The sequence below is a fragment of the Vicugna pacos genome, chromosome 17 (genome assembly GCF_048564905.1).
Source record: "Vicugna pacos chromosome 17, VicPac4, whole genome shotgun sequence".
Taxonomy (NCBI): Eukaryota; Metazoa; Chordata; class Mammalia; order Artiodactyla; family Camelidae; genus Vicugna; species Vicugna pacos.
Genome location: NC_133003.1, coordinates 35137557 through 35152573, shown reverse-complemented (window position 1 = coordinate 35152573; position 15017 = coordinate 35137557). Strand labels below are relative to the sequence as shown.

At 43.9% G+C, this 15017-nt stretch overlaps 1 protein-coding gene across 3 annotated transcripts in view; it reads left to right on the top strand.

The window, feature by feature from the left end:
• LRIG1 (leucine rich repeats and immunoglobulin like domains 1) overlaps positions 1-15017 on the top strand; it is a 470674-nt gene that overhangs the window by 297241 nt on the left and 158416 nt on the right. The gene's annotated exons all lie outside the window — the stretch shown is intronic.

The window sequence follows — 15017 nt, the reverse complement described above, 5'->3', positions numbered from 1 at the left end:
CTCAGGTCAGCCCAACTATGCCTGTGCAGTGGATGACAATGGGGACAGTTACCTGGATAAAATGCCAAGAGCTGAAATAAGGACCTGAATCAGATCCAGAATCCCTTTACCTCACTGTCTGTTTTCATTTAGCATTTTAACCATTTTTAAGTATACAGTTCAATAGCATTAAGTACAGTCACTAATGTCTACATTTCCAGGACTTTTTCATCAACCCACACAGAAACTCTGAACCAGTTAAACACTAACTCCCCATTATCCTCTCCTGCCACCCCCCAAGCTCCTGGTAGCCTCCTCTGAACTTTCTGTCTCTATGAATTTTCCTATCCTAGGTACTTCATGTAAGTTGACTCATACGATATTGGTCCTTTTGTAACTGCCTTATTTCACTTAGCCTATGTTTTCAAGGTTCATCCATATTGTGGCATGTGTCAGAATTTCCCTTTCCTTTTTTGTGGCTAAATGATATTCCATTGTATGCACAGACCACATTTCATTTACCTATGCATCCATTGGTGGACCTTTTAGCTCTTGTGACTCATGCTGCTATGAATGTTGGTATACAAGAATCTGCATGCATCCCTACTTTCAGTTATTTTGGGTATATATGTAGGAATGGCATTGCTGGATCATAGGGGAATTCTATGTTTAACTTTTTGAGGACCTGCCAAACTGCTCTCCACGGTGGCAGTACCATCTTACATTCCCACCAGCAGTGCACCGGGGTTCCAGTCTCTCCACATCCTCACCTGTGCTTGTTATTGGCACACACTCATAGGTGTGTCCATTTCTTTCTCATTGGTCTTATGTCTATATGCCTGGTTATCCATACAACATGGCTGAACTATTTCACAGGTACATGCAAATTTTCATTCAGGCAGGAAGTGAAAAGAAAATCTTTCGTCCATATTCCGGTAAGGAAGCAGTGATTACCCACAAGAGGCAGTGTAGCAACATAGCTGAAAGCTTGGACTCTGGCACTGGAGTGTCAGAGTTTGAACCCCAGATCTGCTCTAGCCACCTGGGTCTGGGTGACCTTGAATGAGGTCATAACTGCGTAACTCCTTTGCCTCAGTTTCTTCCTTGATGAAATGTGGATAATAAATGGACTCACCTCCAAGGCTTACTGTGAGGATTAAGTAAATGAATACATTCAGCTCTTAGAACAGTGCTCCGTAAATATTACTTCAAACAGTGCTAATCCAGGAAATTTCTGGACTTCATATGCATGAAGATTTTTGGACCTTAGGCAAGGAAGTCAGAATCTTGGAGGAGAATGGCATCTGCATTTTTAATGCACACCCAGTGACCAGACAATTCCTCCAGGCAATAGTGTTCGACAACCTCTGCTCTAACCCACAGACAGCTACTCTCATTTTGCAGCTCGTTTGACCTTCAAGCAGGTCAGGTCCCAAGAAGAGATCCTATTTATGTCTGAAGTGGGAAAATTAAAACTGGAATTTTAAATTATTAGAACTAATAGCCTATAAAGATTATAAGATTATTCCCTGAAGGAAATTTGTTTTTAAAGTTTTCCCCCTGTTAATTTGGATAATCACTTTCTTCTTACCAGAGCAAAAAGATGGATTTTTCCCCCTCTGGTTAAAATGACAAGGCTTTACATTTTTGTGAGGAATGATTCTCACACTCCCAAAAATGCCAGAGCACTCGTGCAATAGTCACCTGGCCGTCCCCAAGCATCCAGTGGATGGCATTCAATAGACAAAACACCACAATTGAAGGCACAACTTCTGTCTTGGCCTAAAAGAGCCATGGAAACATTTCATTTCTCAAAAGCATTTTTAAAAAGGATCAGAGCTTTTATGAGGTGCTTTTCACGTTGTACATTTCAGAAGCTGTTTCAGCAATCTGGAATTTGCAGATGATTGAAGCATTTGAGAATATAGACTTCACACATGCAGGCCACATTTTCACAACCAGGCCAGTCTCATCAAGTTCCCACTGGGAGAGCCATCAGAATGTCCACTCCACGGTGACAGGAAGCGGAATTGGACCACCGTGTGAAGATTTTCTTCAGGAAAACCTGGCATTACCAAACAGCATGCACTAGAAGAGAGATAAGAATATTTCAAATCCAGAGCCTCAGAATCATTTTGCAAGAACATCTCTCAGAATAATTGCAAATCATGGAAATATCTTGCACTGAAAACAATGACCAGAGACATCCTATTGGCAACTCCCCAAGACTTCCCAAGGGCCCCATAATTTTAGGAGTGGCTGTCCTGAGATAGAGAAGCTGATGGAGAAATCGTAGTTTTACCTGCCAGTGCTTTACGGAAAAAAAAAGCCTGAGTTTCAAAAACACATTGTCAGCTCCGAAACACTCCATCCACACACCAGCATCACCAAGACCCAGATTATGCCCCCAGAATGCGAAAAATAGCAGCCACCACACTGGAGAGCTCACCAGGGGTCATCAGCTTGGCAGGCTTTTCCCTTGTGTTACTTTCGTGAATCCTCACCGTCATTTAAGGTAGACCCATTTTACAAATTAGGGCAACTTAAGTCTCATTCATGTACTCACTCCATAAATATTCACTGAGCACTTCCCATGTCAGAGACCCTGGCATATAGTGGTTAAAAATGAAGCAGGGAGGAAAAATTGCTAAGGAAAAGAAGCCAATCTGAAAAGGCTACATACTGTATGATTTCAGCGGTAGACCAGGGTTGACGCTTGAGCAATGCAGGGCTCGGGGTCTAGCCCTCTGCATCCACAGTCCCTCTGTCTGCACGGTACCACATCTGGGGATGCAACCAATCACGGAGCTTGTAGTGCTCCGGTATTTACTATGGGAACAAATCCACATATAAGTGGACCCACGCAGTTCACAACCATGTTGTTTGAGAGTCAACTGTATGTGACATTCTGGAAAAGGCAAACCTAGGGAGACAGGGAAAAGGTCAGTGGTTGCCAGGTGTTCAAGGAAGAGAGGGATGAAAAGGTGGAGCCCAGGGGATTTTTAGGGCTGTGCAGCTGTGCTGTTTGATCCTGTAATAACAGATACATGTCATTGATCGTTTGAAAAAACCCATAGAGTGTGCAACACCAAGAGTGAACCCTAGTGTTAACTGTGAACTGTGGTTAATCATCGTGTATCAATATTGGCTTAGCAGTTGTTGCAAATGCACCACACTAAGACTAGATGTTAAAAATGGGGGACTTGGGGTAGATGCAGGTGTGATGGGAAAAAAGGAGTTCTCTGTACTTTCCACTCAATTTTTCTGTAAATCTAAAGCTGCTCAAAAAAAAAAAAGCCTTTTTTTTTTAAATGGGAAGGGAGGACCACAGCTCCTACCATCATGAAGACCTGTAGAGGGTGAGACAGATACAAAACAGGGAAACAAGGACATACCAAGAGCTGGTGCCCTGTGTAATGATGGAAACAAACAAGGCGAATGGTGGGCCTGCGTTGATAGGTGGTCAGGGATGGACCCTTTTGAGGAGGTGACATCAAAGCAGAGACCTGAGGGAACCACCATGCAAAATGTGGGAAGAGAGTTACATGTGGAGGGAACAGCATATGCAAAGACTCAGAGAAGGAAGGGAAATTTAGGGGCACAAAGAGGTCACACAGCTGACAATTCGTGGACTTAGGAGTCAACTCTCCTTCTAATCCATGTGCCTTACCCTCTACCTCTTGTTTAATCGGCCACTGTCTTGAATATGGTCCTCACTCTTTTTCAGATTCTCCCCATCTTCCTTTCCCTATGGTGTAGCGGATCGTGTAAACATTACTTAAAATGGCAATAAGTTCTTCCACCACTGATGGCAAAGTGTTCCGCCCCAGTCTTCAATCAGCCGAGAAAATTCCAGGGCTTCACTTTCCCAGCTATCTTTAAAACCCAGGAGGTGGGCAGAGAAGGGGGTGGTGACAAGGGGGAGGCATTTGTCATTTGGGAAAAAGGTCATCTATTCTTCATTTTCCAAAAACTTCCAACACAAACTGCTCAACTCTCATTGGCCACATCCCTTTGCATTATGAGAAAGGTTCCTGGGGTCTTTATAAATATTTGATACATGGCTGACCGTGTTATGTATACTGTTCTTTGCTAATATTAGTCACGGCTTAGAGTCTGTCTGCACACAGAGCATGCCGATTGTGGGTGTGTGGGGTGCATCCTGGGCAGGGAAGAAAGACATTCACTGCAGTTCTTCTGTGGGTCTGCTGAAAGAAGTTACACACAGCGAAATCAAAAGACAGGTACTTCTTTTCTTGAAGAAGAAGAAAAAGAAAAACAACACCCCAATGTGTTTCAGTCTGTATGAAAAAGCATTTCAAAACCGAAACACGGCATGTAAAGAAGAAAGAGGTAAGTGTGTTATTCTAAATGAGAAAAACAGCTGCTCGGGTCAGATAGAAACCAGATGGGAGGGAAAGAATCAGAAGAGTAAAGCTGAAACACATTCAGGAAAAAGACATCAGAGGCGAAATGTGCTCTCAAGTCAGAGGAACGGTGACTCCCAGACTTCTCTTCCTGTGGTGCTGGACCATGTGGTTCACAGGAACATGGAAGAAAAAGTGAGGCGGACGAGACACACCAAGCTCTCCAAGGAGCTGGTCCCAGAAGCGTCCGCATGGCTGGGTGTCTTCATGAGGGAGATGCAGACCTGGGTGTGTTCTCTGAGCAAATGGAGCGATGCCCCGGAAGCAGGGAGATGTGTCTGTGTGTCCTGATCCCGCTGCAGTGCTGGGAGAAATGAACCAGATGAAGAGAGGCCGGCCTCATCAGCTTGGGTTTCGAGGCGCTCTCCCCTGCCATAGCACCCGCCCCCACGGCTTTTAACACAATCCTCTGGAGAGTATGGATTGGTGACCTCGGAGGCATTGTTGCTCCCACTCCAGCCACAGAGGCCATCTCGCTGAGCAGACATCAGGGAAAAAGTTCTGGCAAACCATTTCCTCCGTGCCGGGTTGTGGCTTTCTCACCCTGGTGGAGCCTATTATTTGAGTTGCCACATGCTGACCACAGGGTCCTGGCTGCACCACGTGCTGACCTCAGAGGTTGTGCTTCCCACCGAGGTCTGCTGTGGTCCTGGAGGAGGCGACGGTGGCCTGGGCGCCTGGTGCAGCATCCACCCACACACAGCTGGAGACAAGGCTGCCCCGACTGTTGGGGAGGGCTCCATGCCCAGACTCAGCCACTCAGCTAATCCACTTCTCGGGGCCACGTGTAGTTAGCTTGTCTCCTTAGCATGATCTCAGCAGCTGATGGTGCATGAACACACCAGCTTAGGAAGGACGGCCAGCAAAGAGGATGGCGAGCCCCTCACCACGCTACAGAAGGACAGAGCTGGTGTTTAGGCTTCTCAGCCTAAACCCTTGAACAGTCAGGGTTTAACAGATAAAAAGAAAGGATCTTATAAAGAGTAACACAGGCTGCTTTCATGAAGCTCTATAACCTTAGGCCAATTGCTCATCATCCCTGAGCCACAATTTTCACATTCATAAAATGGTGATCACTGTACTGTCTACCTTGCAGGGCCACTGAGAGAATCGAGTATGTTAATTTATATAAAAAGTTTATTATAAACAGGCTCTTTACAGTTAAAAGGAGGAGAACCTCAACTTCAACTAGTTCAAGTAGGAAAAATAAAAGGTACTTATTGGCTCCCATCAACTGAAAAGTCTTGGAGTGCTGCTGGCTTCAGGCATAGCTGGATCCAGTTACTCAAATTATTTCTTCCAGATGCTTGCTTGCTCTTGTATTCTTTTTCTCAATCTCTTCATCTCTCCCTCTCAGCCTGTTTCTCACTCCTTTTTTCCTGCTCTCCCTACCTTCCTCTCATTCTTGCTCTTTCTTTCTTGTTTTGGGCTGTGCTTTTTTTGTGGATGACATAGTGAGACAGGCCCTCTCTAATAAGGTGACAAAGAGGGCTTCCTGCAGTTCCAGGCCAAGTAGTCCTTACAGAGGAAGTAAGACTTCCCCTATCCCATTTTGTGGAGGGACTCTGATTGGACCTGGAACCCACCCCTTGCTTGTACCAATAGCTACAAAATAGGCATGGTGAACATGACTGGCCAGGCTTAGTCATGTGCCCTCAGGGGTAGGGTGCTGGCCAACTGTAGGCTCTTTGACTGATGGCCCCACCAGAATTGTATGGGGTAGTCCAAGAAGAGTTCTCCGCAAATACAACACAGATTCATAAAAATGGTTCGGGTCTCCATAAGCAAGTCCAACTACTATTGGGCTCTCTTATGTCTCTTCCTGTCAAAACCTGCTCACTTGGAATCTCCAGTTTCCTTTTATTTAGCTGTTACTTTACAAAGAAATCAGATGTACAGTAACCTCTAATCATGTGGTTGGAAGCTTCTTCTTGCAGCCAGAGACCTGCATTCTAATCCAAGTTTTGCCACTCACGGGCTTAGTGATTCAGGCCCGATTGGTTTAACCACCCTGTGGTGAAGTTTCCCTGGCTATCACATACCCAAGTGTGGCCATCAGTTGTCTCCAAGATCCCTTCCAGCCCAAAGGCCTCTGTCTGTATGATACCACTGGGGATATTCACATTTTAGCACAAACTTCCTGAAATGACAATGAACTGATGCAGTGAATAAACCACCAACAGTGGAAATGTAATAGAAGATACTTGGACCAGAGAGAGCTGGAATCTCTTTCCAAGCCTCCTAAATGTGATTTCACGTGGGCAGTTTCACCTAATCATGGTATTTTGGATTTGTCATTCAAGTCAGTCAAAAGTGTGGCTTGGTCAGCCTTTGTCAACAGAATGGCAGAAAACAAACCTGGGTGACCAGATATCTGGCTTTCCATTTCTCCTGCCAATGACTTTTGTCTTCTTTTGGGGTGATCTGGCCAGTCCCACCATGGCCTCCCATCAGGGCCATCATGGTGGCCTTCACAAAGCTTTAACTTCCAAGGTATCCCTAATTTCCAGGTCTCCACCAAACCTTTCCTGTCCTATTTCCCATCACTTCCAAGTTCTGTGCTCTGCTGAGTGACACATTACATTCAATAAATGAATGTGACTTTCTATGAAGTGCGGAAAAGTCATCTTTCAAAACAACATATTCATGCTTCTCATGGATCTTGTGAAGAAGATGCCCAAACACAAGAGAGTGGGTCTCATGAGGGAATCTGAGGACCTATGATGGGTGAAGATGGATGGAGTTGGTTTAGAAGGCAGACCTTGTGACCTTCACATTCATCATTTTATATACCCCTTCTTCCCAACAGTATTGGGGGCCTATAAAAGTATGTATGCCTGTGAAAGAAATGAGAAAAACTAAATTTAAAGGGGAAAATGTATAGATCAAGCCCCTAGGCTAATACATATACACTGTGAGTACAAAAATTCACCCTGAACTTCTCGACTGCCAAAGCAGAAGCACTTTCAGCCACCAGTTAAAAGGAAAACAAAACAAAAAAAAAAGCTAGATCCTTTTTATAAATGAGCAGAGAAATTCATAGGAGGTACATTGAAAATGGTGTAAGGAACAATGGCAAAGACTGAAACATGGATGGAGGTTTATTCTTCATATCAACTTTGTTGGGGTCTTTGAGAAAAGACAACCTGGCAGGGGAGAGGGCTCCCTAGTTTTCTCACGTGTAGCCCTGTCTGCACAGCACAAAGGGAAGTGGAGTGTTATTAAGCTATCACAGGCCAACAAAGCTGTTAAATTTGGTCTCCTGCCTGATTTGAAGAATGGAGACCAAGTCTTACAATTTCTCCATCCTAAATGCTCTCAAACCAATAGCCTCCTGCTTTCCATCATCAGCCTCAGCCTCATGACAGACCACCATCACCTCTCCCTGGGCCTCACTTGTCTCTCCGTTGCCAGCCCTCCAGTCCTTTCTGTGCACAGACATGAACTTTCTTTCTTTTTTTTTTTTTTTTAGTTGAAGTACCATCAGTTACAATGTGTCAATTTCTGGAGTACATCACCATGTCCCAGTCATGCATATACATACATATATTCGTTTTCATATTTTTTTCATTAAAGGTTATTACAAGATATTGAACATAGTTCCCTGTGCTATTCAGCAGAAAGTTTTTTTAGTCTGTTTTTATATATAGTAGCTAACATTTGTAAATCTCAAACTCCCAAATTTATCCCTTCCCACTACCTTTCCCCAGTAACAATAAGATTGTTTGCTAAGTCTGCGAGTCTGTTTCTGTTTTGTAGATGAGTTCATAGTATCCTTTTTTTTCTTTTTTCTTTTTAGATTCTTTTTTGGTGATATCATACAGTATTTACTTTCTCTTTCTGGCTTACTTCACTTAGAATGATGGTCTCTAGGTCCATCCATGTTGCTGCAAATGGCATTATTTTATTCTTTTTTATGACTGAGTAGTATTCCACTGTATAAATATACCACATCTTCTTTATCCAGTCATCTGTCATTGAACATTTAGCTTGTTTCCATGTCTTGGCTATTGTAAATAGTGCTGCTGTGAACATTGGGTTGCACGTGTCCTTTCGAATTAGAGTTCCCTCCGGATATATACCTAGGGGATTGCTGGATCATATGGTAAGTCTATTTTTAGTTTTTTGGGGAATCTCCATCCTGTTTTCCATAATGGCTGCACAAAAGTACATTCCCACCAGCAGTGTAGGAGGGTTCCCTTTTCTCCACACCCTCTCCAGCATTTGTCATTCATGGACTTGTGAATGATGGCCATTCTCACTGGTGTGAGGTAATACCTCATTGTAGTTTTGATTTGCATTTCTCTGATAATCAGTGATACTGAGCATTTTTTCATGTGCCTCTCGGCCATTTGCATGTCTTTATTGGAGAATTGCTTATTTAGGTCTTCTGCCCATTTTTGGATTGGGTTGTATAGTTTTTTTGTTAAGTTGTATGAGTTGTTTATATATTCTGGAAATTAAGTCTTTGTCAGTTGCATCGTTTGCAAATATTTTCTCTCATACCATAGCTTGTCATTTTGTTTTGCTTATGGTTTTTTTGTGTTTTGTTTTTTGGGTTTTGGGGGGGTTTTTTTGCTGTGCAAAAGCTGGTAAGTTTAATTGGGTCCCCTTTTTTATTTTTGCTCTTATTTCTATTGTCTGGGTAGACTGCCCTAGAAGAACATTGCTAAGATTTATGTGAATGTTTTGCCTATGTTTTCTTGTAGGAGATTTATCATGTCTTGTCTTATATTTAAGTCTTTAAGCCATTTTGAGTTTATTTTTGTGTATGGAGTGAGGGGCTGTTCTAACTTCTACATGCTGCTATCCAGTTTTCCGAACACCACTTGCTGAAGAGACTGTCTTTACTCCATTGTATATTTTTGCCTCCCTTGTTGAAGATTAATTGACCATAGGTCTGTGGGTTTATTTCTGGGCTCTCTATTCTGTTCCATTGATCTATATGTCTTTTTTTATGCCAGTGCCACACTGTTCTGATTACTGTAGCTCTGTAGGATTGTGTGAAGTCTGGGAGGGTTAGTCCTCCAGCTTCATTCTTCTTCTTCAATATTGCTTTAGCAATTCTGGGTCTTTTATGATTCCACATAAGAGATGTGAACATTCTAAGAAGTGAACCTGATGGGGCTATTGAGGGCTTTCTCACTGCCTCCAGGACACAGAGGTCTTGGCCTGGCACCACCCCCTCCCTGCCTCCAGCCCTTCATGATGTGGCCCCGTCCACCCTGCTGGACTCAGCTTCCATCCCTCTCCTATCCCATGCCTCCATGTCTCTCTCATCTGAAGCATCTCCGGCTCTTCCAGATGCCCCACAACCTGTGCCTGCCTATTCCTCCTCACCTTTCCAGTCTCAGCTTAGACATCCCATTTTGACCACATTCTTCCCTGGCCTCTCCAGCCAGCCCTGTCTCTATCTCCCATCTCATCACTTCTCAAACCATGTTAGAACCACCTATCTGCTCACCTACCTGCTCCACTAGGCTCTAAGCTCCGTTTCTTAAGAGCTCAGCCTCCTGAGCCATCCCTGCCGCTTCCCTTTCCAGCCACTTGATCCTAGACAACTCGCTTCCATCCCCCTGGGCCTCAGTTTCCCCATCTCTAAAATAGGATTTACAATAGTGCCTGCTTCTTAGAGATATTATGAGGACTACATGAGAAAATTCATCCAAGACACTTCTAGTGGGTCAAGCACCTAGTAAGTATGGAGAAGAGGTGTTGTTATCATGAATCGTATGTGTTGTATTAGGATGGACATTTTATCTGTCTCATTCCCTGGCTTATCCCCGTACCAGTCCAAAATCTGGCACAGGATAGATGTTCAACAAACACTTGTTGGATAAAAGGAAAAAAGAAAGAGGGAATGAATGAATGCTGAACTGTCTGGTTTTAGTACGTACACAGTTCAGCCTTCACTTTATTGGGCTCCACATAGACCAAAAGAACCAATTGTGCCAGCACCTTCCACACTGTGTTTGGTGTTTTTTCCATTGCCACTGGTAGGAGAAGGATTCCATTTTACAAAGAAGGGAGGAGGAGGGAGCCTGGTTCCAAAGGCCTGTTTGTTCTCATTATTAATTTGCCTCTCCTCGTCCGAGCAGAGTTTGAATGATTTTGAATGTGCGCTCATCTGGAACGGCACCCTCATTCTCTTGTTTCATGCCTGGCTGCAATTAAAGTCAAGAGCAAAATTTAAAAATACAACTTTATTATAGGCTGAAAGAATTGTTGATTCAGGGACTGGCCTGTAATCTCACAACATGGCAAAAAGAGAGAGAGAGAGTGAAAGACAGAAAAGAGAAAAAGAATACCAAGCTGCCAGCTCGGGGGTTTGGTCTCGCCAACAGAGACTCGAAACTCCAGAATCAATAACTCAGTTAACTCTACCGGTTTCTAACCCAATTACAAGAATTGGAAAACTGCCCAAATGCTCAAAAAGGAATGAAGGTTCTCCTCGCACATCCCCACCCCCTTTTCTGAAGAAGTACTCAGGCGATTAAAGGCAAAATAACTGAACGGGGTGGGGCGCAGCCGTTTCCAATGTCAGATCAGAGAGCTGTGGAATTTCAGAGCTGGATGAGGCTTCAAGGTCAACTGGAGGCCATTTCACAGATGAGATAACTGAGACCCAGAGAGGTAAGGAGTTTACCTTCTTCAAGATAATTTTCAAGGATCTCCAGCCTGATGAGTTCAACCATGCAAGAAATATTTGCTGAGAGTCTGTTTGGGGCCGGCACTGTGCTGAGCATGGGAAGGGCATGAATAAGGCAAACCGGTGCCTTCTCTGCCCTCATAGAGCTTACATTCTACCAGGGAGGCCGTCAGTCAAGTAAACCAATACATGGGTTTGTGACAAACGGCCAGAGCTAATCAGAGCACAGTGGTAGAGAGCTACTTATTTGGGGTGTCAGGAGAGGCTACTCTGGGGAGGAGACATTGTCAGCTGAGACCAGGGAAAGAGGGCTAGCTCAGGGACCCTGGGATTGGGGAGGAGCTTGGCAAATTCAAGAACACAGTGAAACACTCAGCCATGAAAAAAAATGAAATCTTGCCATTTGCAACAACATGGATGGACTTGGAGGGCATTATGCTAAGTGAAAGAAATCAGACAGAGAAAGACAAATACTGTATGATAGCACCTATATGTGGGATCTAAAAAATAAAAGACTAGTGACTATAACAAGAAAAAAGCAGACACAAATAGAGAACAAACTAGTGGTTACCAGTGAGGAGAGTGGAAGGGGGTAAGCTAGGAGATTAAGAGGTACAAGCTACTATGTATAAAATAAATAAGCTACAAGGATCTATTGTACAGCACAGGGAATGTAGCCAATGTTTTCTAATAACTATAAATGGAGTATAACCTTTAAAAATTGTGAATCACTGTTGTACACCTGAAACTTATATTGTACATTGACTGAACCTCAATAAAAAAAAATTTTAATAGAAAGCAAAAGGACAAGAGTGTCGCTGGCACATCAAGGGTGATGGGACATCCACATCCTTAAAATGGAACAGAACAGTGTTCACCGTCATGCTCCTCCCAGCAGGGATGCCAGTGGCCTTGGGTGGAATAAGGAGGGGCTGGAACCAGCCTCCAACCCACTCTCCCCTGAGAGCTGGGGAACCTGGATCCACCCACACACGCCTGTTCCTGTCACTTGTGAAAGCAGTTTTCGTTCACGAAGGAGGAAAGAGTTTGACCAGACATAACAGCCAGACTTGTGGTCAGTTTCCAACTCAGGAGAAGACCATGCCAAGGAGAACACGGCTCCAGTGAGGAAGTTCCAGCACAGCTAAGTGGTCAGGAGCATGGACTCTGGAGTAGATCCTCTTGGGGAGAGATGGGTTCAGCCATCAGGGAGCTGATGTGTAACTTCTCTGAGGTCCAGTTTTCCCCTCTGTGAAATGTGTACCTCAGAGGGGAGCTGGAAGGGACAGATGCAGTCACACTTATCAAGTTCTAAGCACCTCCCAGGCGGTCACGGCGAGCTGTGCACCAGCATTGGCTTTCCTGGGCGTGCACACCAACTGGCTCCCTGGCTCCCTCTCCCCAGCTCAGGCCCTGGTTCCACAGCCCCAGTCCATTATCCTACCTGCACTAGTGACCCGTCCGAGACCCACTTGAAGGAGAAGCCAACACTTTGAGGCCCAAGGACCATTTGGTGCAAGACCCTGTAGGCTGCCTGTCCACCCCCTACCAGCACCCTCTGAACCCAACAGCAGAAGACGACCTCAGCAGAACTAGTAAGATGAATAGCACCGTTTTTTGTTTAAACACTGATGAGGTGATGTCTGGTTTTTATTAAATATCACAAGTAAATTATAATTCATACCAGAAACAAATGTCTAAACATGACGTAAACACTGATACTCACACAGGCTGTGCCTCACACCGAGGGCCCTAATGGGCCACACTCTGGAACCCATGAGTTTAACTGGCTCGGGACCTTCACGGCACTGAAATCCCAGCAAGGAGACGTTTGGAAGGCAGAATAATAAGGTGCTTCTCTGTTCTAACCCACACAGCCAGCCCCTCCTGCAGAGAAGTCCTGATCCCGTTACTCAACACTGAATACCAATGATGATCATAATTACAACAATAGTAATACTTAATAATAATACTTCTTATGTGCTAAGTCCACACTGTCCACTGGAGTGGCCACTAGCCACACGGGGCAGTTCAACACCTGAAAGGTGGCCAATCAAAATTGAGATGTGCTCTAACTATAAACATATACACTACATCTCAAAATATAGTATGGAAAGTCAGAGGGTATAGCTCAGTGGTAGAGGGTGTGCTTAACATACACAAGATCCTGGGTTCAAGCCCCAGTACCTCCATTAAAAAAAAAAATTAGCCTGATTACCTCCCCACTCAAAAATAAAATCAAAATATAGTATAAAAAATGTAAACTACCTTATTAATAATTTTTACATGGATTGCATTTTGAAATGATATTTTAGGTATATTGAGTTGGATAAAATATATTAGTAAAATTAATTTCATCTGTTTTTACCTTTTTAATGTGGCTGCCAGAAAATTTTCAAGTATTTATGTGGTTCTCATGAAATCTCTAGTGAACAGTAACTAAGTATAAAGTAATACATGCATTACTTCCTTTTAGCATCACAGTAACCTCTTCAATAAGGACAGTTGTTGCCCCACTTTACTGATGATAATACTGAGAGTTCATAGTTTGGACTCTAATCCCTCAGGGCCTGGGGATTGTTGGAGTATTTTGTGGATATGTTCATCCCTGATTTTTCTTCTCTGATTTCATTTTATTCTCAAGGTTTAGAATTATGTCTTCCTTCTCTCCCTTGACGTCTTTGAGGATGACTACACCTCTTCCAGTTTCCTTCTCTCCCTCCCTTCCTGTCTCTCTCTCTCTGATTACTCTCTTTCATCCAAATGCATGACCATAACACTTTTTGCCAGCTCCCCAAAAATCACATGTTTAAATGCTATCTATCCTCTGTTAGATTCTTGCTGTTTCACATCAGTTGGCCTTTTCTTTGTAAATCAGCATTTTCAGGCTCCTCGAATGGCTCCAAACTCAGAGTTCAAATCTGGTCAAACCTATACTTTGTTTAAATTAATCTTGCCATGATAGCAAGATGTTCTATATCATTCTTTTGTGACATGTCCCCATGTGCACAACTGACCGAGAACCCCAACATCTTACTGAGTCTCGGAGTTACTCCTCTTTCACAGGCAGAGAAACTATGCTGATCACTTACTGCCATTGCTTCTCATGAACACACGGGGGCGCTGTTGAAGACTGCTCCTGCACCATGACTTATGGGTGGCATGTTAATTACTGGGTTGTCCTGACCTGTCCAAGCACCTGCTGAAAGGGCATGGAAGTCTCTTTTGGGGCTTTATTAGTGCTTTCTTTGTTCCATTTACATTTCCACAAGCAGCCATCTTTCACCAAAGTCCACCCACTGTGCCGAGATGACTGGGTCCTGGGGAGTTCACTTCATCAGCCATACCCTGTGCCAAGCAGCCCACCTGTGTGGATTCTGAGCCCTTTGGGTTGGATGTGATCATTAGTATGAGTCTCCTGAAGGTGACTAGTTTAGGGACTCCGTGGCCCAGTCCTGCCATTGCTAGGGGCCATTCTGAAAGGCCCAGCTCTCCCTAAAAGAGATTGGGAGCCGACTACAGAAAACTGGTCAGTTGTCCCCAGGCACTAGCTCTCCATAACAAAGGACAAGGCAGCTTTTGGTAAACTGCTGAGAATAAAAAGGTGTTCTTCATTCTCTTCTCCAAGACAATGAAGTGTATTTATGCTTTCATTTACACCCCTAAGAGGGCCTTTCCCTGACAGGGTTGATCTGTTTCAGAAACTTAGAGTCTGAGCCACTCCCCCTTTTAATTTTTCTTTATCAAACACTAAAGCCCACCTTGAGTGTTCAGGCCCATAATGGTCAGTGTGGTCCAGCCGGTGGTAACTACAGCGTAGCAGGTGACAACCTGCTCTCTTTTACTACATTCAGATAGATGGTGAAAGAGTATTTTGCATGTTTTAGAAAAAGAATTAATACATAAACTTGTATTTCACTTACATACCTGCTATCTACCAGATGTATGTAGTGTCTACTGGG